The sequence below is a fragment of the Mauremys reevesii genome, linkage group 3 (assembly GCF_016161935.1).
Source record: "Mauremys reevesii isolate NIE-2019 linkage group 3, ASM1616193v1, whole genome shotgun sequence".
Classification (NCBI taxonomy): Eukaryota; Metazoa; Chordata; order Testudines; family Geoemydidae; genus Mauremys; species Mauremys reevesii.
Genome location: NC_052625.1, coordinates 183,855,910 through 183,880,103, shown reverse-complemented (window position 1 = coordinate 183,880,103; position 24,194 = coordinate 183,855,910).

Below are 24,194 nucleotides of genomic sequence, written 5' to 3'. Positions count from 1 at the left end.
ACTTCCAAACAGTGATGCTTGATTCAATACCTGAAAGGCAATAAATTGGGAAGTGTCATGACTCATGACACAAGAAAACAAGAAACGTGGATATAGTCTGAGAAAAACGTTTCTGATTTAGATTATCTGTAGCTTGCCTAGCTTGTACCTCGGAGGTATTCAGGCATTATCACAATAAGCTACATCTTAACAGAACTACTGCTTTACACTGTAGCCTCCATCCTGTTTCTCCCCTCCAATTCCTGCTGCAGCTATATCAACTGCTTGCATGGAAAGGTAAGAATAGGAAAGTATCCCTGTATTTTAGCAGTTTTTTAATACAATTTAGCAGCTGAAAACAAACCATGTAATCTGCCAGCTCTCTGCAGACTTCTGGCAAGTGCTCGGCAGGCTACCAGCATACCATACTTTGAAAACTACTGTCCTAGCTACAAAACCTAAACCACTAATGTGTCTGAAACATCATTTGTTTTTCATACATTCTATTGCTTTTTGAATTTGTGTAGCAAAAGAATTTGTGTTTGCTGCATCAACAAAGGGAGAACTAAGCCCCACACCATTGTTAACTTAACACACTTCATTTCAATGTGGTTCATATCACATCTAAGCTTGACTGGAATTTTTAAAATAAATTTTGTATCAATGTCATTTATAATAATTATCCATAGCTGAATAATTTGAAAATATAATACACATAATATTTTGAACGTGTCTAGCATGTCAGCTGAGTATTTCAAAGTGATTTATAAACATTATCTAAGGGCTTGTCTACACAGGGACATCCAGGAGAGTTAATTTGAATTAACTAAAGGTGTGAATTTGAAGTGGATTAGTTAAACCACATTAAATCCCAGGACGGGGTTATTCAGAATAAAAGTGGCCTTACTTTGGTTTAGAATCATAGGACTGGAAGGGACCTTGAGAGGTCATCTAGTCCAGTTCCCTGCACTCATGGCAGGACTAAATATTATCTAGGCCATCCCTGACAGATGTTTGTCTAACCCAGGGGTCCCCAACGCGGTGCCCGCGTGCACCATGGTGCCCGCATCCTGGCCGGCAGTCGAGCATCCGCCGAAATGCCGCCAAATTTCTGCGGCATTTTGACAGCGATGCCTCTCAATGACGCCACTTGCCACTGACAAGCGGCGTCATCGAGAGGCGTAGCCACCAAAATGCTGCAGAAATTCGGTGGCATTTCGGCAGATGCTCGACCGCCGCCACGGTCCTTCGTCTGGCACCCGCCAGATGAAAAGATTGGGGACCACTGGTCTAACCTGCTCTTTAAAATCTCCAATGATGGACATTCCACAACATCCCTAGGCAATTTATTCCAGTGCTTAACTACCCCTGATAGTTAGGAAGTTTTTCCTAAAGTCCAGCCTAAACCTCCCTTGCTGCAGTTTAAGCCTACTGCCTCTTGTCCTATCTTCAGAGGTTAAGAAGAACATTTTTTCTCCCTTCTCCTTGTAAGACCTTTTTATGTACTTGAAAGCTGTTATCATGTTCCCTCTCAGTCTTCTCTTTTCCAGACTAAAAGCCCATTTTTTCAAGCTTCCTTCATTGGTCATGATTTTTAGACCTTTAATCATTTTGATGCTCTTCTCTGGACTTTCTCCAAATTGTACACATCTTTCCTGAAATGTGACACCCAGAACTGTACACAGTTGAGGCCTAATCAGCGCAGAGTAGAGCAGAAGAATTACTTCTTGTGCCTTGCTAATACATCCCAGAATGATATTCACTTTTTTTGCAACAGTGTTACACTGTTGACTCATATTTAGTTTGTGGTCCACTATGATCCCCAGATCCTCTTCTGCAGTACTCCTTCCTAGGCAGTCATTTCCCATTTTGTATGTGTGCAACTGATTGTTCCTTCCTAAGTTGCATACTTTGCATTTGTCCTTATTGAATTTCATCCTATTTACTTCAGCCCATTTCTCCAGTTTGTCCAGATCATTTTGAATTTTAATCCTATCCTCCAAAGCACTTGCAACCCCTTCCAACTTGGTATCATCTGACAATTTTATAAGTGTACTCTCTAAATAATTGATGAAGATATTGATCAGAACCAGACCTAGAACTCATCCCCACTCGTTATGCCCTTCCAGCATGATTGTGAACCACTGATAACTACTCTCTGGGAACGGTTTTCCAACCAGTTATGCACCCACCTTATAGTAGCTCCATCTAGGTTGCATTTCCCTAGTTTGTTTATGAGAAGGTCATGTGAGACAGAATCAAAAGCTTTACTAAAGTCAAGATATACCACATCTACCACTTCCCCCCATCCACAAGGCTTGTTACCCTGTCAAAGAAAGCTATCAGGTTGGTTTGACATGATTTGTTCTTGACAAATCCATGCTGATGGTTACTTATCACCTTATTATCTTCTAAATGTTTGCAAACTGATTGCTTTATTATTTGCCCCATTATCCTTCTGGGTACAGAAGTTAAGCTGAGGTCTATAATTCCCTGGGTTGTCCTTATTTCCCTTTTTATAGATGGGCACTATATTTTCCCTTTTCCAGTCTTCTGGAATTTCTCCGGTCTTCCATGACTTTTCAAATATAATCACTAATGGCTCAGATATCTCCTCAGTCAGCTCCTTGAGTATTCTAGGATGCATTTCATCAGGCCCTGGTGACTTGAAGACATCTAAATTGTCTAAGTAGTTTTTAACTTGTTCTATCTCATTTTCACTGGCATTCACTATGTTAGACATCCAATCACCACCAACCTTCTCGGTGAAAGCTAAAACAAAGAAGTCATTAAGCACTTCTGCCATTTCCACATTTTCTATTATTGTTTTTCCCCCTCATTGAGTAATGGGCCTACCCTGTCCTTGGTCTTCCTCTTGCTTCTAATGTATTTGTATAATGTTTTCTTGTTACCCTTTATGTCTCTAGCTAGTTTGATCTCGTTTTGTGCCTTAGCCTTTCTAATTTTGTCCCTACATACTTGTGTTATTTGTTTATATTCTTCCTTTGTAATTTGACCTAGTTTCCACTTTTTGTAAAACTCATTTTTGAGTTTCAGATCATTGAAGATCTCCTGGTTAAGCCAGGGTGGTCTCTTGCCATACTTCCTATCTTTTCTACGCAGTGGGATAGTTTGCTCTTGTGCCCTTAATAATGTCTCTTTGAAAAACTGCCGACTGTCTTCAATTGTTTTTCTCCTTAGACTTGCTTCCCATGGGATCTTCCCTACCAACTCCCTGAGTTTTCTAAAGTCTGCCTTTTTGAAATCTCTGGAAGTGAATTCAGCTAAACCAAATTAAACCACTTTCATTCTGAATGAGGTGTTCGCACAGGGTTATAATGCAGTTTAATTAATCCACTTCAAATTCACACCTTTAATTTAATTCAGATTAATTTTCCTGGATGTAAATGGGCATTTAGATCCTGTTTTCTGATTCACCTCATAACAGAGGATGATTCAACCTGCCAGTTCTGATGCAAACCAGGATCCTTATGCTCTAATTTGGACTTTGGTCCAGCACTAACTCTAATATAATATGTAAATATTAGGGCTGATTGAAATTTTTTTGTCAAATTTGTTTTACAGTGGAAAATTGGATTTCATACTAAACAAAATTTTTCATTAACTTTTTTTATTTTCTGCAGAAAATGTCAGATTTTCATCAAAATAGAATATTGGAAAATTGAAAAAGAAAACTTTCAAGTCACAAATGTTGAGACATTTTCTACATTCCTGAATAGAAATGTTTCATTTAGACTCAGTTTAGCATTAAACTGTGTCTTCCTGAACCACTGTGATGCCTCATGGGCATTATACTTTGGGTCCCTAATGCTCCCGTTCTCCTCTCTAGACCAGGTTTCCTAAGCATACTACATTTTCCATGTTGCGCCACAGCCATGTGACTGCCATGATTCACCACAATGGGTCAGCTAGAGGGGACACAACAGTGCATTGTGGGAGATATAGTCTATAGTACATTGAGGGAGCCTGCCAAAGGGAGAATGAAGGCAGTAGATACATATAAGAACATGAGAACGGCCACACTGGGGCAGACCAAAGGTCCATCTAGCCCAGTGTCCTGTCTTCTGATAGTGGTCAATGCAAGATGCCCCAGAGGGAATGAACAGAACAGGTAATCAGCCAGTGATCCATCCCCTGTCGCCCATTCCCAGCTTCTGGCAAACAGAGGCTAGGGACACCATCCCTGCCCATGTTGGCTAATAGCCATTGATGGACCTATCCTCCAGAAATGTATCTAGTTCTTTTTTTAACCCTGTTACAGTTTTGGCCTTCATAACATCCTCTGGCAAAATGTTCCACAGATGGACTGTGCGTTGTGTGAAAAAATACTTTATTTTGTTTGTTTTAAATCTGCTGCCTATTAATTTCATTTGGTGGCCCCTAGTTCTTGTGTTATGAGAAGGAGTAAATAACACTTCCTTATTTACTTTCTCCACACCAGTCATGATTTTATAGACCTCTATCATATCTCCCCTTAGTCATTTCTTTTCCAAGATGAAAACTCCCAGTCTTAATCTCGCCTCATATGGCAGCCATTCCATACCTCTAATCATTTTTGTTGCCTTTTTCTGAACCTTTTCCAAGTCCAAGTGGAGCGACCACATCTGCATGTAGTATTCAAGATGTGGGTGTACCATGGATTTACATAGAGGCAATATGATATTTTCTGTCTTATTTTCTATCCCTTTCTTAATGATTATCAACATTGTTCGCTTGTTTGACTGTTGCTGCACATTGAGTGGCTGTTTCCACAGAACTATCCACAATGACTCCAAGATCTCTTTCTTGAGTGGTAACAGCCAATTTAGACCCCACCATTTTATATGTATAGCTGGGATTATGTTTTCCAATGTGCATTAATTTGCATTTATCAACACTGAATTTCATCTGCCATTTTTCATAGATTCATAGATTCTAGGACCGGAAGGGACTGGACGGTGATTTGCCCAGTCACCCAGTTTTGAGAGATCGTTTTGTAGCTCTTCACAGTCTGCCTGGGACTTAACTATCTTGAGTAATTTTGTATCATCTGCAAATTTTGCCACCTCACTGTTTACCCCATTTTCCAGATCATTTATGAATATATTAAACAGGACTGGGTCCAGTACAGATCTCTGGGGGACACCACGATTTACCTCTCTCCATTCTGAGAACTGACAATTTATTCCTACCTTCCTACCAAATTTATTCCTTTGTTTCCTATCTTTTAACCACTTACCAATGAATGAGAGGACGTTCCCTCTTATCCCATGAACTTACTTTACTTAAGAGCCTTTGGTGAGGGACCTTGTCAAAGACTTACCTGAACTACAACTCCAGTGAGACACCATGACAGAACAAGCAGGCACTAAAATCGTGAACTGTCCTAAAAAATGTTTCAATTTGGTGCAACAAACCTAAATATTTTTATTTGGGTTGACCTCACCCCAAATTAAATAGTTCATTTTGATTTTCCTGGCAGAAATTTTTGGATTTTCGACAAAGTCAACATTTTCCATGGAAATTTTTTGACAAACATTTTTTTTCATTTTTGTTGAAATTTGCCAAGGGTGAATCCCCCATTTTCTGACCAGTTCTAATAAATATATGGCAAATATGGCACATAACACCAGTATATGTCTGCATGTGGTAGACAGACACATACAAGACTATGCACATTTTATGTACACACACATGCATGTAATCTCATATTTCTTCACTATTTGTATAGCTGCCAACAATCAACTAGATGGTGGACTGGGAACCTGCATCTCAACTAACTGAGAAAGATGTTCAAGTATGGGAAAGCTGGAAAAGATCCACTGAAACAAAAAACAAACAAACACAAGACCTCTTGCTTTCTTGGGACCTAAAGAAAAAATAAACAAGTGCTAAATAAACAAGTTGGGAACCCAATAACAAAAGTTGATATTAAATCTCTGTGTGTTCTTCTGAAGTCTATTCATTTTTTCAATTCCAATTATTAAATGCAAACACTTATATAAAGCCAAGAACTAGGCTCCATACATGCAAATGTCTTTAGTAATTATAAAAAATAAGGCACTAGTATCTCTAGCTGGGAGGTTTGGAAGAAAGGGAACTCTTAAAAAAAAAAGAAAAAGAAACTGTTCCACTTCATCTAGCAGTGCCGCAATACATCACTCCAATTAAATCCCAGCCAATAAGCAATGGGACGTGTTAAGTAAAATTCATGAGCTTTGAATGCATGTGAATGAATATGCCAATCAGAATCAATGCCACCCATTCATCTGGTATAACACCATGGTGATGACAATGAGCTTGAAACCAGCCTTTGTTGTCATCAGCTGTGCAGTAGTTGCCACAGCCCCAGCTTGGTTCAAATGTGTGGGATATTTAAATCTTCAGCATGGCACCAACACATAGAACATCTTATTCATGTCCCCCAAAAAGGAGCTATAATCATCCTATGAGTAAATAATTCATGATGGGTTCCTTGAGGGGCCCAAATCACTTTCTTTTTAAAATGACCAAATGGTTTTTCCCATCCTTGTGGACTAAAGCTGTGTAGACACAAGTTTTGCATTTTTCAACCATGTAACATACCTGTCGCTTTCCAAAGGCTCTTGTAGTACTAATGTCTATAACAAAGTTTGTTGTGGACCATACCTGACATGAGACATTATAATATCTCCATGAATATTTTCATGGAGACCCTGCATCTCAGCTCCTGTTCGGTGTTGCAGTGGCAGCTGACTAGCTATCACTCTATTTTACAGTAACTGTTTCATTTGTGATGCTTGACCTGAATTTCATTCCCTGTGCAAAATTGCTAAGCTGGCCACATTTCCACATGTAGTAGTTGTGTCCTCCCAATGACATATTTTTCTACAAAACAGAAAGAATGTGGAATCTATGATGGAAATACTGATCATGGTTTAATTTTTAGTAGACTTATATACTACTCATTTTGATAGTCAGTGATATATATTACAGTTACCTCAACTTCCACTACTTTCTGAGTAGATGTGAGACCCAATCCAACAGAAATAGGGCTGCATGTGGTAATATATGCCCATCTTCACTGAATAAATTAAGCACATGCCCTTTCAGTAATAGAGCCATCTACTTATGAGTCTCTTTAAAAGGACAGGGAACAAGAATTACATAGAATTCATATTCCTCCAGTTTCCATGGTAGAAATAACCCATGCATGGCATTTTTCCAAAGCATTTCCATTGTTCATTCTCTGTTCCTGTCTAGGTAATTCCTTTTAAGAGTAAGAAGAACTGGTTTAAGCTGCTTTACTAGGAAAAAGATTAGTTCTTAGGTTTCTCCTGCCGCCAACTTTTAAATATCAAGCAGAAGGAATTAGTCTAGAAACTTTGTTCAAAGACACACCTGATTACGAAATATTAAAGATTATGCCTGATGCTAAAAAGAAAACCCTGCATCCCACTTGGAATGGGGTGGAGATCAGCTACTGCCACTGCACCTTCCTATATCTGCACCTGCACACTCTGTGGGGTGTGGTCTGCCCAGATGGCGGGGCTCAGAGCCTGAATTAGCAGGAAGTGTGTGGTCCCATAATGAGTGAGGGTGGAGATGGAAGAATGCACATCATTTTCTCACTGGCCCCGTGAAAAATATCCAGAGTTGCATTGTGTTTCCTCTGCACCAGTATCCATCTTCAAGGGGATCGCCTAGGGCACAGAGCTGCTATGGAAGCAGAGATGACCTAACTCATTTTTTTTTCTTTTCCTCCTGAGATTTTGTGATTTCTTTCTTTTTTTTTTTTTTAAAGATTCCTGGTTGAACTTTTTACAGCTTCTTGGAATGATCAGCAACAATTTGGCACAAATATCACCGTTCTAAGGACTATGCTTGCAAAAGCATTGAGCAGCAGAGCAAAGACACATACACATTCTTCACAGCTAGAGACAGACTTCTTTAGACTCAAAGTTCACGGCAGGCCATTTCCTGCCACGGCCCATCCCACACTCAGCTGCACTGCATATTCAGTATTAACACCCGTTTACACAAACAATGTAGCTTTGAACATGTTCAATTAGTTCTTGATATTGATAATATATTTCTGAAGAAAGGTGACAATTAGTTACTTTGGCAATTTTGGGAAAGAGATATTATCATGTTTTGCTTATACCACGCAGATTCTATACATTGTACTTCATCTGTCAATGCCATATACCCACCATGAATGTATTCTCTGGGTGCCCCATGACTTTAGAATTTTCTCCTCATCTAGCTCTACAATAGCCTGAATTTGTTGACCCTCAAGGGCTCAACTTTTTGAATGGAGATTTGGTGAGGGCTGGAAAAAGTATCTTCACCACTAGACACAGGGCCGGATTAATACAGGGGCTTTAGGGGCTGCAGCCCAGGGCCTCGGGCTAAGGGGGGCCCCGCAGGCCTGTGGGCCAGATGTGGCCTGCTGCTTCTTTTCGTCTGGCCCACGGTAAGGCTCTGCACTGTGGGCTGGACATTGGTAAAAGGTGCCAGACTGACAGCCTTGAAGTCCAAAGAACTTTGCAAGTTCCTCATATTGTTTGACCAACATGCTTCAGCAGCTGTAAATTATACTATCTATCTCTGATCCCATTCAGTCTTTGGCCGCTTTGATGTGAATGCCAACCAGACAACAATTATTGCCAGTTGTGATGGTATTTTTTGTGTGATGTAGACGCTTGCCCATTGTGAATTGGTGAAATCTGGAAAATCATTTCACTTAGACCACTAAATAGCCATCAGATGGCAGAAAGTTTTAGTCAACTAATGTCCTATATTGGTATTTTCAAAGGAGCCTAAGGAAGAAAAGGACCCAACTCCCTCATTGATTTACAAGGAGGTTTGGGTTCCTAACACCTTTGAAAGTCCCAGTTCTGGGCTAGATTTGAACCAGCAACTTAGCGGTGAAAAAAATGTGTCTCTACTTTTGAACATAGACACAATTTCAGCATCGTATTGAATTTCACATTTTTTCCTATACAAAAGGGCCATTGTTCTTGTTTAGAATACTCCTCATGTTAGAGACAAAATAATCAGAAGGGGTGGATCAAAATCATGTTTGCAGTGTGAGTTCCTTATGTTTAATATTATTTTTTAATAGATTAGATTTTTAAAATGTATTATTTCCTCTAAAAATCTTAATATAATGCACATAGAAACACAACGTTGAAAACAAAATATTACATTATTATTTAAATATAAGAGTGCACCAATTATTTCAACTTTAGGAGGCTGCTTATGTGCCAGCTTGAGAGGTAAGCAAGTATATGGTAATTAATTAGATTTTGTGACACTGCTCAGCTCAGTCCCTTTGATCTATCACCAGTAGCCCATAACAAAGCACACATACTCACAAAGCTTTAGTTTCAGTCAAGTGATCAGCAAAACATGTTCAGCTCATTTAAATAACAATAGCTAGCCAAATACAGCTATCTTTTATAGCATTAGGCAAAGGTTTAGGGCTCAAATAACAGCATCTGGCATTTATAGAACACATGACTCAGAGCCATTTACATTAGCTGGATTATAACTTGAGTTAAACTGATAAATGGATGAAACCAGAATCCAGAGGCTAGAGTAAATTCCACAATAGCTCCTCTGCTCAACCAGTGGTACTCTGACAATTTAATCAGAGACACTACATGGCCCTGAAAACAGTGGTACAGAAACAGCTGGGAAGAAAGACATACTGTAAATGGTGCAAAAACAGAAGATGCATTTGTTTCAACCACATCAAAATTCAGAGGAAAGCACAGAGCAACCAAAAGCCAGTGGTGTGTGCAGAACAGAAATCTATTACAGATTTGACTGCTATATACACAATCATTGCACTGGTAATTTTAGAGTTGTAGTGGTAATTTTTTTTTATTGCATGTATTTTTCAGGCATAATAAAGTGAATAGCTACTTGTCTGTAGAATAACCAGGCTTTGTGGACTTGGGTATCTGTAGCATGGAAGGTTATTTCATTTGTTAAAGAATTACTAGAATAGCACTTCTATTTGTATATATCTCATCATAGATTTCTAGTGGAGTTGTATTTTTAACTTGGGAAAATTAGGCACTATCTTGATTGTGTCCTTTAAGTATTTCCCTCTTTCCCCCTCTCTCCCTCCTTCCCCCAATGTTTGGATGTAATTGGGGTCTTACTCTTCCAGCAGAGAAAAGCTTGTGCCCAACTTTGCCGCTATGGGGACCCAATTCTACTATTCTTCAGCTCATCCCTGCCTAAGTCCATCCCTATTTGGTAAAATATTTAAGCACAAGTGTAACTTTAAGCACTTGCTGAGGTGCTTCATTGAATCAGGGCCTAAGAGTAGTGGAACAGGTCAGGTTGCATCCTGCAGGAATATTCCAGGAGTGGCCAAACTTACTGAGCCGCATACAACAATCTTCAGAAATTCGAGAGTCTGGGTGGGCTTGCCAGGGGTTCAGCCCCATGGGAGGCACCTGCTGGGGCTTAGGCTTCACCCCCGCTCCTGCTGAAGCCCACAGCCCAGGCAGGTGCGCCCCATGGGGCAGAAGCCCTGAGACTCCCCTCCCCACTAGGCAGAAGCCCTAAGACCTCCCTCCACACTGGGCAGAAGCCCCTACCCCAACATCCTGCTTCAAGGCAGATATCCCAAGCTCCCCTACCCAATCCAGTAGGTGGAGAATGCAGGGAGTGTGGTGGGGGGCTCTGCAAGCTGCACTTTAATGGTAAAAGAGCCACACGTGGCTCGGGAGCCATAGTTTGGCTACCCCTGGAATTTACAAATTATCTTCATTTCCTATATGTCATTAAGCTTTGCTCCATTGGGATTCCCTGTATCCCAGTGTAGAAGTGAGCTTTGAGAGCAGGGCTGAAGGGGGATGGTGGATACATAACTATGGCCTTTTGCACAAAGAAAATTGCACTGGTTTCATTAAACTAGTTAAACCAGTGCAAACCACTGTTACCTTGATTTAAGAGTGGCTTATTTTGGTTTAGCTTTAAATGTGTTCCTTAAACGTGTGCCCCCTTAAGCTAAAGGGAAATAAGCCTGGTAAAAACCAAAATAAGCCAAACAAAGCTTTTTGCACTGGGTTAACCAATTCAGTTTAAAATCACACTTTCATTTAAACTGGTGTAACTCAGTGTGCTGATAAGCCAAATGTGTAAATGAGAGCACAGTGTGGCCCTAGGCACATGTTAAAATATCCAATTAATCACAGAAATACAATGACAAGCTGAGCTCGTATCCACGATATAAATCAGTCTATACGCTCTCAAATTTAATCATATCAAAGCGTTTCACTTCTCCTTAAGCCACTGACCACAATATGCACCTCTCAATCCACCGCTCACCAGAAGCCCAAGAAAACAGATGCTTCTTGTAGCATGCTCTGACAAAATTGGACTTTAAAAAATATACTTAAAGATTAAAATATCCCATCATTGCAGGCGATTTTGCACTTACTTTAATTTCTTTGTCCGTTTGTTTATTAGAATAAAAACCAATAGTATCTACCAAAAGGAGGACATTTGCCTCTGTACTGCATTTTATTCTCAGCCAGGAAGACTCTTTTGTTTACTGTTAACACATGTAACAATTCGCATGAATATACCAATATAGATGAAGCAGCACAGTCTAATTCCCACTTCAGAGACCTGCCACATCAATTAAGAGATGGCTCCTGCTTTCATTCTGAAACTTGAAATGCCATGCTGAAAATCTAAGCATTCTCATCATCACATTAACATTCAATTCAGTGTTTCCTGGCCCTTTGGCCATGCCTCAAGGTTATTCACAGCAGTAACAAAAACAATGCTAGACTCTCAGCCAAGCCAGTATTAGGGCCAGTCTACATTACAACAGTCATTATTTTGTGCGACTATGTTAAAGAGTTTGGTGTTAAAGAGTTTGGACAGGACCAAATCATGTAATAATCATTTTATAGAATCAGTATGCTGCCTGGGAAGGGCTTGCAAAGATCAAGCTCAAGATTTTCAAATATGGGTTACAATATCTATATTTAGGCACCTAAAAAAGTGGCTTGATTTTCATAGGTGATAAGAACCCAGTAGCTTCCACTGACTTCAGCGGAAGCCGTTCCATGCATAGCACTTGTGAAAATTGGGTCACTAATTTAGGCACCTAAGTATGTATGCAGGGGCCCATTCGTTTTTAAAATCATGGCCCAGGTTTGTAGATCAAAAGCAAATAGTGCAATATATTGTCCACGAGGATTTGTTCAGATTTTTAAAGAAATTTGTTTTCAATATATTTAGACTCCTTTTGTGTTGGCTTCCATGAATAGTCTAGTGAAAGGGTTGATTAGCAGGAATACTCACTGGCACAGAGAATTCTGAAGAATATTCAAGGAAAGCAAATTTTGAAACACAAATATTTATATCAGAAACTGTTTCAGGGAGTTACACTCATTCAATAAGGAAACACAAATATTATGTGTCACCAGCATGTCCAGCCAACCAACTGGAATTTCACATATCAGACACTGACCACTCACAACAAACTAATTGCAAATGATCTACAGACTGAAAATCATTCACAAAAATTATTCAATAGTTGTGTTGAATAATTCATCTGAGAAAATTGTAACCTGCTCTTGGACAGTTTGCAAATATAAAAAGATGTGAAAGTTGTTGAGTAAGTTATTTGCTATGAATTATTCATCCAACTTCAAACACTCATTATTATTTAGCTATCTGAGGTACTCATATGACCCTCATCACCACAGTATCTGAACAAATTTTAGTGTATTTATTCCATAGCTCCGCTGTGACAATATTTAATGTATTTATCCCACAGCTCCCCTATCAGGTGAGAAAGTACTATTTTATCTACATTTTGTCAGTGGTGACCTGAGTCATAGAGAGATTAAATAACTTACCCAAGACCACACAGGATGTCTGTTTTGGAGTGGAAATAAAGCCCAGATCTCTGGTATCCCAATCTACAGCTTTAACCACATGGCCATCCTTTACAGTAGTGTCTCTAGGCCCAAACCATGACTGGTGTTTAATTGTTCTAGACACTACACAAAAACATAAAAAAGAGAGTATCCCTGCCTCAAAGAGCTTACAGTCTAAATAGACAAGACAGACAATGAATGGGAGTGGTGGAAAGAGGCACAGAGAAGTGAAATGACTTCCCTAAGGTCACAAATCAAGTTACTGAGTCTGTATAGCCATGTTTCCCAAACTTGGGATGCCGCTTGTGTAGGGAAAGCCCCTGGTGGGCCGGGCCAGTTTGTTTACTTGCCGCATCCACAGGTCTGGCCGACCGCAGGTCATAGTGGCTGCAGTTCGCTGCTCCAGGCCAATGGGAGCTGCTGGAAGCGGCACGGGCTGAGGGAAGTACTGGCCGCCACTTCCAGCAGCTCCCATTGGCCTAGAGCAGTGAACCGCGGCTAGTGGGAGCTGTGATCAGCTGAACCTGCGTCAGGTAAACAAACCGGCCCGGCCCGCCAGGGGCTTTCCCTAAACAAGCGGTGTCCCAAGTTTGGGAAACACTGCTGTACAGAATAGAAACCAGGTCTTACAGCTCCACGTCCTATCTATCCATTAGTGCCTCTCATCTCATGTATCTTCTCAATAACATGATTATAAACTCGTGTTGTTCCATCCCCATACACAGAACCAAACCTTGTAATCTCACAGTCCCCATCACCATAGAATTTGTAGTGCAGACAAGTCTTTAGGCACAACACTGTAGTAAGGATGATGAGGCTGTATCTGCTGAACAGGAGAGTTAAAAGCGACAATATACGTTAGGGTCTGGCAGAACAAGTCTTGTTCCAATGCCTCTGCTGCCAGTTCTTCTGCCAAAGAGAACAACAAGAAAAGTAAGAAATGTACTGAAGTTTTGGGACTAGTTAACTAAATAACTATGCTAGCTGGTTTTTAAAACATGGAATGCCAAAGCCATCCCCAAAGAGCTAGCTTTGGCAATACATTGGGGCAATGGGAGTGTTGATACTTCACATCTGCTTTGTCATGTCATGCTTCTTGAACTGCAAAACCTTCAGGGAAGTATTGAATGAGGCAGAACAGGTGGAAACAGCTTTGTTGTACTCATACAAAATCAATGGCTTATCCTACCAGTGATTCCAGTCATCATAATGTTAATACTCCATTTGTATTTATGTGATATGAAAATTACTTTCTTATTGTATTAACACATTAATAGGGCTTTGTTAGAATATGAGCACTGTTGACACAACCTTCCATGTATATATAAGATTCTCGGTCACCTAAATTCATCTATCTTGACTCAAACAGAAATGAACGGAGATGAAAAATCCATACAGAAAACACAGAGCTGTGAAGACACATGCTAAGAAGAACGGATGGTTTAGTGGACAGTGCATTGGATTGGTATTCAGGAGCTGTAGGTTCAGTTGCTGGCTCAGTCACAGATTTCCTTTGTGACCCTAGTCAATGTCCAAAGGCATAGATGGTGCCTTTCTCTCATTGAAAATAACTGGGAATTACGCACTCAGCAGGCAGGCAGCCATTTGTGGCCTTGACTACCAACGTTCTGCCTCCATATGTGAAAGCTGGAGAGTTTATGTTTCGGGGCTAAGACTAATGCCTATCTACCCCTTGGCTATTTGAGGCTCTTAACCCTTTCCTGTAACCCTTCCTGAGGATCTTAGCCGCTTCTTTCCTTGCAATATCCCTGAGGTTTCTGCAGTTCTTTAAGCAGCAAATGAAATTGATTTTTATTTTTCCTGAGGCAAGCAAGACAATCTCCTCTTCAGGGTTCAGAGTTACAATGACTGTTTCCATGTTATTTAGATTCTGCCAAGTCAAGGGTTGTTTTACCATTTTATGGCCCTATTAAAAACCAATGTTGTCAGATCTGCTGTTAACAACAACCAGCGAGGAAAATGGTTATGAATGAAATACACTTGATTTCAAGATTACACAAGCAGCCAATTGGATACCCTAAGAATTAGTGTTTCGGCAGTTTCTTACAGTGTACATGTAATTATACACACAAACACATGTACTACCACATCCTGTACACACAAACACATGTAAACACCTACACACTTAGCACATTGTGCATCAGGTAGAAACAGTCATTCTTCCCTATATATCACACTAGCATTAGACAGTGTTGTGCCTGCAAGCAGCAAAGAAAATGGGACTTTTCCCAGATTGCACTATGAAGCTAATTATGCCAATGGTTCTAGGCCATTCAGCTCTTTTTCCTGAACCCAGCTTGTATTATTCAGTACAATTATGTAGAATTGTGAAATGGTAATTAGTAACAAAGCTTTGTACATGTGAGCTTTACAACATGACTCACGTATCCGGAGATAAGATTTCATTAGTCTGTAATTGACCATTAAAGCATGAAATCTGTGCAACATACTTCCATCCTGGTAGTTATAGAGATTGCTATTACCACTTTCACAGTCACTGGTCAGTTTTCTGAAATCATAACGTATCTGAGAAGACGCAGTAATAGTTTTAATTGCAGTAAACCAAAATGAGTTAAAGCCTGAAATAAGGAACAGAGATGGAAGATGACTTAATTTACAAAGAACAATCCCTTCTGTATAACAAAGAAATATATGCTTAACTTCCCAGCATTATGGAAGTTGGCATTTTTTAAAAAAATCCCAAATGAAAACCCTGAAAAAAGCACTCCCAGTAAAAATAGAGAGGAAAAAGAGAGAAAATGAAATAAACAAATCCATGAAGAAGAGATTTTTGCATTTTTGTTTCTTTAAAATAATTCATTTTTTTCTATATCAGTAGAGTAGGTTAGAAGAGAAATGTGCTCTGTGGAACTAAGTAAGTTCTCAAACAATGAGCACTGTAATACCATGTCATTAATGAAATTGATCAATTTAACTTTGTTCTACATATGTATAAAGGGGAAAAATCAAAGAACAGTACATTTTCTTGTGTAGCACATTTTTGAGTCATTATGCAAGAGGATATACAAAAGAGTTTTAGGTTTTCTTTTAAAGGAAACCAAAAAAGATTTGGGCAAGACATTTTGGATAGAAGATTTCAGACATCTGTAGAATATTCATACATCCTCACTCATCCAGCTCATTGTCTGTTCATATCATATGCACAAGTGCAACAGGTGTGGACATGGGCATTTATTTACCTGGATACATGTGTAGCAGCAAGTTTTGCAACAGAAACTTGGCCCTGGTCTATACTACAGGGTTAAGTCGAATTTAGCTGCGTTAGATCGATTTTATAATGAATGCATCTACACAAGCAACCCCATTCCATCGACCTAAAGGGTTCTAAAAATCAATTTCTGTACTCCTCCCCAGCGAGGGGAGTAGTGCTAAAAATCGACCTTGCTGGGTCGAATTAGGGTTAGTGTGGATGCAATTCGACGGTATTGGCCTCCGGGCCCCACCCCACCGCAGCTCACCTCTGCTCCATCTCCTCCCACGTGCGCACCGCAGCTCCGCTCCCCTCCCCAGGCTTGCCGCACCAATCAGCTGTTTTGTGTGGCAAGCCTGAGATGGAGGAGAAGCAGAGCTGAGTGGCACGCTCGTGGGAGGAGGTGGAGGTAGAGGTGAGCTGGGGCAGGGGGACTGCAGCAAGTAAGGGGGGGTGTAGAGGAACTGCTCCTCCCCCAGCTCACCTCCGCTCTGCCACCCCCTCCTCCTGGTCAGTTGGTTGAAATAGCGGAATTTTTGTAAGGGAACAGTAAAAGGACCCTGATCATGCTGGGCTGTTTGCGCTTGGCTAAAAGGGATCATCCCTGAATAGCCACGCGGCGGGGAGAGGGGTGAAGGGATCATCCCAGAGAATAGCACATGGAGGGGTGGGGGAAGGTGTGTGTTGCACATCCACCTGAAAACCACAGCCCCTCCTTTTAAATGGCAAACCCAACTGGCATTGCTTGCTAAGAGAAAGGAGAGCACTGCAGTTTGAAAACATTCCCACATGTTATGTAGGCATTAGAAGACTACCCTGCATGTTATGTAGGCATTAGAAGACAACCCTGCATCCCCTTTGACTTACCATGGCTGCCTGGAAACCGAATTCTGTTGCCCAGCCATGTATGAAGTGTCACCATACTGGTAGGCTCTCAATATAAAAGGCAAAATGTGACCTTGTACCTAAAGCACATGTACTGTTTACTGTGAATTGCTTGATTCACTATGAAAGAGTCTCCCTTTTGTTCTCAGAAATGTATCATCTTAAATTTTATTCTCCCTTTTTATCCCCCCCGCAGGTGCTCCCTCTATGATTCTATGATCTCTGTCCCTGAGGTTATCGCATATTAGAAGATGAAAAAAATGCACTTGCAATGACATGTTTTCCAAGCTCATGCAGTCCTCTCACACTGATAGGGCACAGCTAAATGCATGGAGGCATTCAGTGGAAGAGTCCAGGAAAGCCTTAAGTGAGCGTGATGAGAAGAGGCAGGATGCAATGCTGAGGCTAATGGGGGAGCAAACGGACATGCTCAGGCATCTGGTGGAGCTTCAGGAAAGCCAACAAGAGCAGAGACCGCCATTGCATCCACTGTACAACTGCCTGTCCTCCTCCCCAAGTTCCATATCCTCCTCACCCAGATGCCCAAGAAAGTGGGGGGGGGGGTGCAGAGGCTCTGGGCACCCAGACACTGCACTGCAGAGGATGGCCTAAGCAACAGAAGGCTGTCATTCAAACAGTTTTGATTTGTAGTGTGGCTACAATAAACAATGTGGCCTTGTCCTCCCCTCCTCCTCCACCCTACCCCACCCAGGATACCTTATCAGTTATCTCCCTTTTTTTAATTAATAAAGAAAGAATGCATGGTTTCAAAACAATAGTGACTTTATTTCCTTTTTCCAGCTGTGATCGAAGAGGGGAGGGTGGTTGGCTTACAAGGAGGTAAAATCAACAAAGGGGTCAGGTTTGCATCAAGGAGAAACACACACAACTGTCACACTGTAGTCTGGCCAGTCATGAAACTGGTTTTCAAAGCCTCTCTGATGTGCAGCATGCCTACCTGTGCTCTTCTAATCGCCCTAGTGTCTGGCTGTTCAAAATTGACAGCCAGGCGATTTGCCTCAACCTCCCACCCCACCATAATCGTCTCCCCCTTACTCTCACAGATATTATGGAGCACACAGCAAGCAGTAATAACAATGGGAATATTGGTTGCACTGAGGTCTAACCTAGTCAGCAAACAGCACCAGCGAGCTTTTAAACATCCAAAGGCACATTCTACCACCGTTTTGCACTTGCTCAGCCTATAGTTGAACTGATCCTTACTACTGTCCAGGCTTCCTGTATATGGCTCCATGAGCCATGGGAGCAAGGGGTAGGCTGTGTCTCCAAGGATAACTATTGGCATTTCAACATTCCCAACAGTAATTTTCTGGTCTGGGAAGTAAGTCCCTTCTTGCAGCTGCTCAAACATCCCGGAATTCCTAAAGATGAGAGTGTCGTGCACCTTTCCTGGCCATCCCTCGTTGATGTCGGTGAAACATCCCTTGTGATCCACCAGTGCTTGCAGCACCATTGAGAAGTACCCTTTGCACTTTCTGTAATGGTTGGCAAGGTGGTCCGGTGCCAAGATAGGGATATGGGTTCCGTCTATCACCTCACCACAGTTAGGGAATCCCATTGCAACAAAGCCATCTACTATGACCTGCACATTTCCCAGAGTCACTACCCTTGATAGCAGAACGTCAGTGACTGCATTGGCTACTTGGATCACAGAAGCCCCCACAGTAGATTTGCCCACTCCAAATTGATTCCCGACTGACCGGTAGCAGTCAGGCATTGCAAGCTTCCACAGTGTTATCGCCACTCGCTTCTCAACAGTCAGGGCAGCTCTCATCTTGGTATTCCTGCGCTTCAGGGCAGGGGAAAGTAACTCACAGAGTTCCAGGAAAGTGGCCTTATACATGTGAAAGTTTCGCAGCCACTGAGAATCATCCCATACCTGCAACACTATGCGGTCCCACCAGTCTGTGCTTGTTTGCCAGGCCCAGAATCGGTGTTCCACTGTATCAACCAGCCCCACTGCCGCCATGATGTCCCAATTGCCACAGCCTATGCTTTCAGGAACGTCTCTGTCCATGTACTCATCACAATCATCCTCATGCTGCCGTCTCTTAGCCAGGTTCTGCACATACTGCAGTACAATGCGCGAGGTGTTCACAATGCTCGCAACAGCAGTGGTGAGCTGAGCGGGCCCATGCTTGCCGTGCTATGGTGTCTGCACGGGTAATGCAGGCAAAAAGGCGCGAAATGATTGTCTGCAGTTGCTTTCATGGAGGGAGGGGAGAGTGACGCCATGTACCCAAAACCATCTGGGACAACGTTTTTGCCCCATCAGGCAGTGGGAGCTTAACCCATCATTCCAATGGGCAGTGGGGGCTGTGGGAACTGTGGGATAGCTTCCCACAGCGCACCGCTCCATGAGTCGATGCTAGCCACAGTAGTGAGGATGCACTCTGCTGACTTAATGCGCTTAGTGGGGACACACACAATCGACTGTATAAAATCGGTTTCTAAAAATCGACTTCTATAAAATTGACCTAATTTTGTAGTGTAGACATACCTTTGGCCTTTTATGCAAACACTCTTTAGAAGTGTGCATTACACTGAACCTGTTCAGGTAACAATCATATCACCTTCTTTCATGCTGAGTACTACCTTATTGGACCTGATTCAAATCCCATAAGTCAGCTGGGAGTCTTTATTTTGACTTCAGTAGGCTTTGGGTCAGGCCCTCTGCGAATAGAAATGAATAGGACTTCTCTTGTGCTAAGATATTACTCACCATGAGTAGGGGGCAAAATCTGGCCTGTAATCCTTAACATTTGTACATTATTTGGTGACATTTTTCATCCAACAATTAGTCCATTACAGCAATAAGCCACAAGTTGTGCATGGCAGTGAACCACAACTCAGCTTTATGTGATATTCCTTCTCTCACTCCTTGTCTGAATTTGTCCTATTTATTATGATTCTGCGCCAGATTCTCCTGAACCATGTGAAGTCATTTTCATGAGGGCAAAGTGGACTATCAATGCAACCATTCTGATTTAGTTGCATTTTACATCCACTTGGGACTTGTGTAAATTACTACACAGAAGGTGCCGGGCAACGGAGACCGTGGACCTGTGTCTTTAAGCCACAGTGACCTCTCCCATCAAGCATTGTGCCTAAGCACTCATAGATTCATAGACTTTAATGCCAGAAGGCACCATCATAATCGTCTAGTCTGACCACCTGCACTTTGCAGGCCACAGAACCTCACCCATCCACTACTGTAGCAGGTCCATAACATCTGGCTGAATTACTTCAGTCCTCAAATCTTCATTTAAAGCCTTCAAGTTACAGAGAATCCACAATTTACTCTAGTTCAAACCAGCAAGTGACCTCTGCCCCAGGCTGCAGAGGAAGACAAAAAATCTTGAGGGTCTCTGCCAATCTGGCCTGGTGGAAAATTCCTCTTGACCCCAAATATGGTGATCAGTTTGACCTTGAGCATGTGAGCAAAACCCACCAGCCAGATACCTGAGAAAGAATTACCTGTAGTAACTCAGAGCCCTCTCCCTCTGGTGTCCCATCTCTGGCCATTGGAGATATTTGTTAACAGCAATCATGGATAGGCCATATGCCATTGTACGCAATCTCATCATACCAAACCCTCCATAAATGTATCAAGCTCAGTATTAAAACAAGTCAGGTTTTTTGCACCCATTATTCCCATTGGAAGGATGTTTCAGGACTTCATTCCCCTGATCGTTAGACACCTTTGTCTAATTTCAAGCCTAAACTTATTGATGATCATTTGGTCTTGTGCCAACATTAGCCCTTAACTTAAATAGGGTCTCTCCATCTATCCTCCCTGCCAGTGGATGAGGACAGTGCCATGATCCCTTGTTCTCCCACCCCTTTAAAGAATCAAGCACTACTGTGTGACCCCCTGAGAGTGATGGCCTAGGGGGTCAGAAAACTTACTGATGCTCCTGTTAGGGAATTTTTACCAAACTGTTTTACATGTCTTGCCAACTGTAGAATGAGCAGATGTTGTTCCCCAAAACCAATGGGTCCAAAGAAGCACTGAATTCAATGAGTGGTATAGGCACTCAGCTGCTCTTAGGATCAGCCCCTACAAGCTCAATGTACATGCCGTAGCCTGACCCGAAGCCTTGTTCAACTCAAATTCAAAAGACCAGTTTCTGCCACTATTACTTAGCTTGAATAGAACTTTCCTCCACAAGGAGCCCCATTGAAATCAATGGGATTACTCAAAGGGAGATTCTACTCAACCTGAATAAAGGTGACAGAATCTGGTGTAAAGTGAACATTTTTCTGCTATGTTCAGAACTGTTTTACTATATACCAGAGAGTGAATCACAAATGACCAAAGCTAAAGCTGTTAAAATAAATAATAAATAAATAAATAATTGTAAATGTTTTGCACATTTTTTTCTTTTTTTTGGAGTGGGGGGGGGGACAGGGGGAAAGCTCAGCTAAATTAATAGTTTGACCAAAAAAAAAAATCCCAAATCTGAATTTCAGAAGATCTCAGTGAGCTTTACAATTCCATACAACATGGAATTGTATGGCCCACTTTGTTGTGTAAGGGAGATGAATATATTGGAAAGAACATTGAAATAATTGTTAAGAGGAAGCAGTATAAAAATTCACTAGATGCACCTACATAAATAAAGTGGAATTTCTCATTCAAATTAAATTGATTTTCAGAAAAGACACATAATCTCTCAATGCCACTCTTTCAAAGTTTTTATGTACAAATCTACACATGCTACAGGAAAAACAAATGCAAATATATGAGACAAAAATGCAACACTGAAATAAGTTTTTCTTAATGTGTGTGAACAAAACTGTGCATTGTAAAAATGATTTATTTGGCAACTACAGTTAAAATTATAAATGATAACTTATTGAGTTGGAGGAAGCTCTGTAGTGGTGTGCCACAAGCATCAGTTTAACGCCAGGCCTATTTAATGTCTTCATTAATGGTCTCAAAGACAGAGTAAACAGAATGTTAATTAATTCATGGCAGATACTACATCAAAAGTAATTTGTGAATAGAGCTGGTTGGGAATTTTTTGGTCAAAATCAAATCTTTTTATGGAAAAAGAGTGATTTTGATTAATATCTTCATTCAAAAAGTTTTTAGAAAAAACCCTTTGAAATTGTCAAAACATCTTGTTTTGACATTTCCAAAAAGAAAAAAAAACTATTTTCAGGTTTGAAATAACTTTTATTTAAAAATTCAAGCCACTTAGAGTAAAAATAAAGTTGTAAAAATTAAAAATTGTCAAAATCCAAATGAAACATTTTGCAGTTATTGAAACAAAACATTTCAATGAACTTAAAAAAAATGGTTTGCAAATTTTTTGATATTTCAATTTGTAATCCTGACTCCAGACAGGATCATTTTTCAAAATCTACAAAATTTTAATAGGATGGGGAAAAGTTTCCTGCTCAGTTCTACTTGCCAGCATAGAACAATGATGGAAAGGAGCTACAGAGATTAGGAAAATGAGTGATTTGGATAAATACATACCAATACATAACAGGAAAAATAATCTGAAACAGATATTCAATGGGATCAGAAACTGGAAAACGAACGCTAAACTAGGTTGATGATTGATTAACAGCAAATTCTACATGAAGTTCCAGGGCAAAATGGCAGGGAGAAAAAAAGAAAAAAGCCGATGCTTCTTTGGCCTGCTTAGACAGAGACATCACATCAGGGAGCCATAATATTGGCTCAGGCCCAGCCACACACAGCATTCTGTTATGCGCACTGTTTCCTCAGAAAGAAATTAACAAACTGAACAGTGTTAAGGAAGGACCAGCAAAACTGATTGGGGGCTACAGTGATTTGCTAACAGGGAAAAAATAAAAGAATTAACGATGCATCTTTGTGCACCCCCTTAGTTACCTCCAGGGGAACTTCCCTTCCTCCAAGAGACCCCAGATCTCTGCCAGTTGCTGCCTGGCTCTTAAGGTTCCAAATGTATCATTATATGTGGAGGAGCTTGATCCCTAATTTCCTCTTCCTTGGGTTTGATATACCCCCAACTATGGATTTTCTGGAGGAACTAGATGGTCACCTACATCTGTTGATAAATTATGCAGCAGCATCCTATAAAGTTTAACAGAGATAGGGGCTTCTTGTCCAGCAAAATTTACTTGTAAGACAATTTATTAGTTTGTTTTTCGGGTAGAATTAGGTACAACAAACAGGTCCAGCTTAGCACATTGACTATGATAAAATTAGATCATAAGCTTTTTGGAGGAAGGATAATATTTACCTATCTGTGTGTACAGTATCTAACCCAACTGGGCCAGATTCTGACTGCAGCCTCTGGGAACTATCTTAGTATAAATATTAAATAATAATAAAAATATTATGATATAGCAGCAAAACAACCTTTATTTTCATTGAGTAACGCAGACTCTTGCCTAACTTCCTATATCCAAGAACAGCAATCAAAAGGCAACACAAAAGAAACTGGGACTTGATCCCAAGCTGATAACCTACAAATTGACTTAAACTCTGCATACATAACCTTAACTTTACTAATCCAAAATCACATTATTTTTCTTACTACTACAGACTTACAATGTAGTAAATGGACGTCTGAAACAGGCAAACTCATGAATAATACAACTGTGTCCTTCAAAAACATAGTTTATAATGAATAATTTATTTCCTGTCAGTAAAATGTTGTCCCCCGCCCCATTATCTGTTCTGATTCATATTTTAATTGTTTGCCCCGCATTTTGCACTTTGATATCCCTCACTGGACTGCTGACAACTTAGGAAGCAGAATTTGCAGCAGCATTTATATAAATCCTGCTAATAATATACTGATCACGCCACAACTAAGGGCTATGATTTCAAACAATAGCTCTTTTGTTATTAATTTAAGCTTAGCCACCGCTGTCAAATTAGGTAAAAACTTGCCTTTAATAGGAAGACAAGTGTTTACTCTAGCAAGAAGGAGCAATCTAAATGGATGTATGGATGCTATCAGCAAACAAGTTTAAGAAAATTCTCCAGTTTTACAAATGCACGTTGAATAACCAAATGAACACTGAGTTCCCTCAAATATCATAATCCATGATATTTCAACATTTCTTTTCATTTGGAATTGGGGCGGAAAGTTGAAATGTCAAAACTTTTTACAGAATGAAATGTTGGGAAAAAATTGGCTTAGAAATATTGAAACATTTCATTTTGGGTC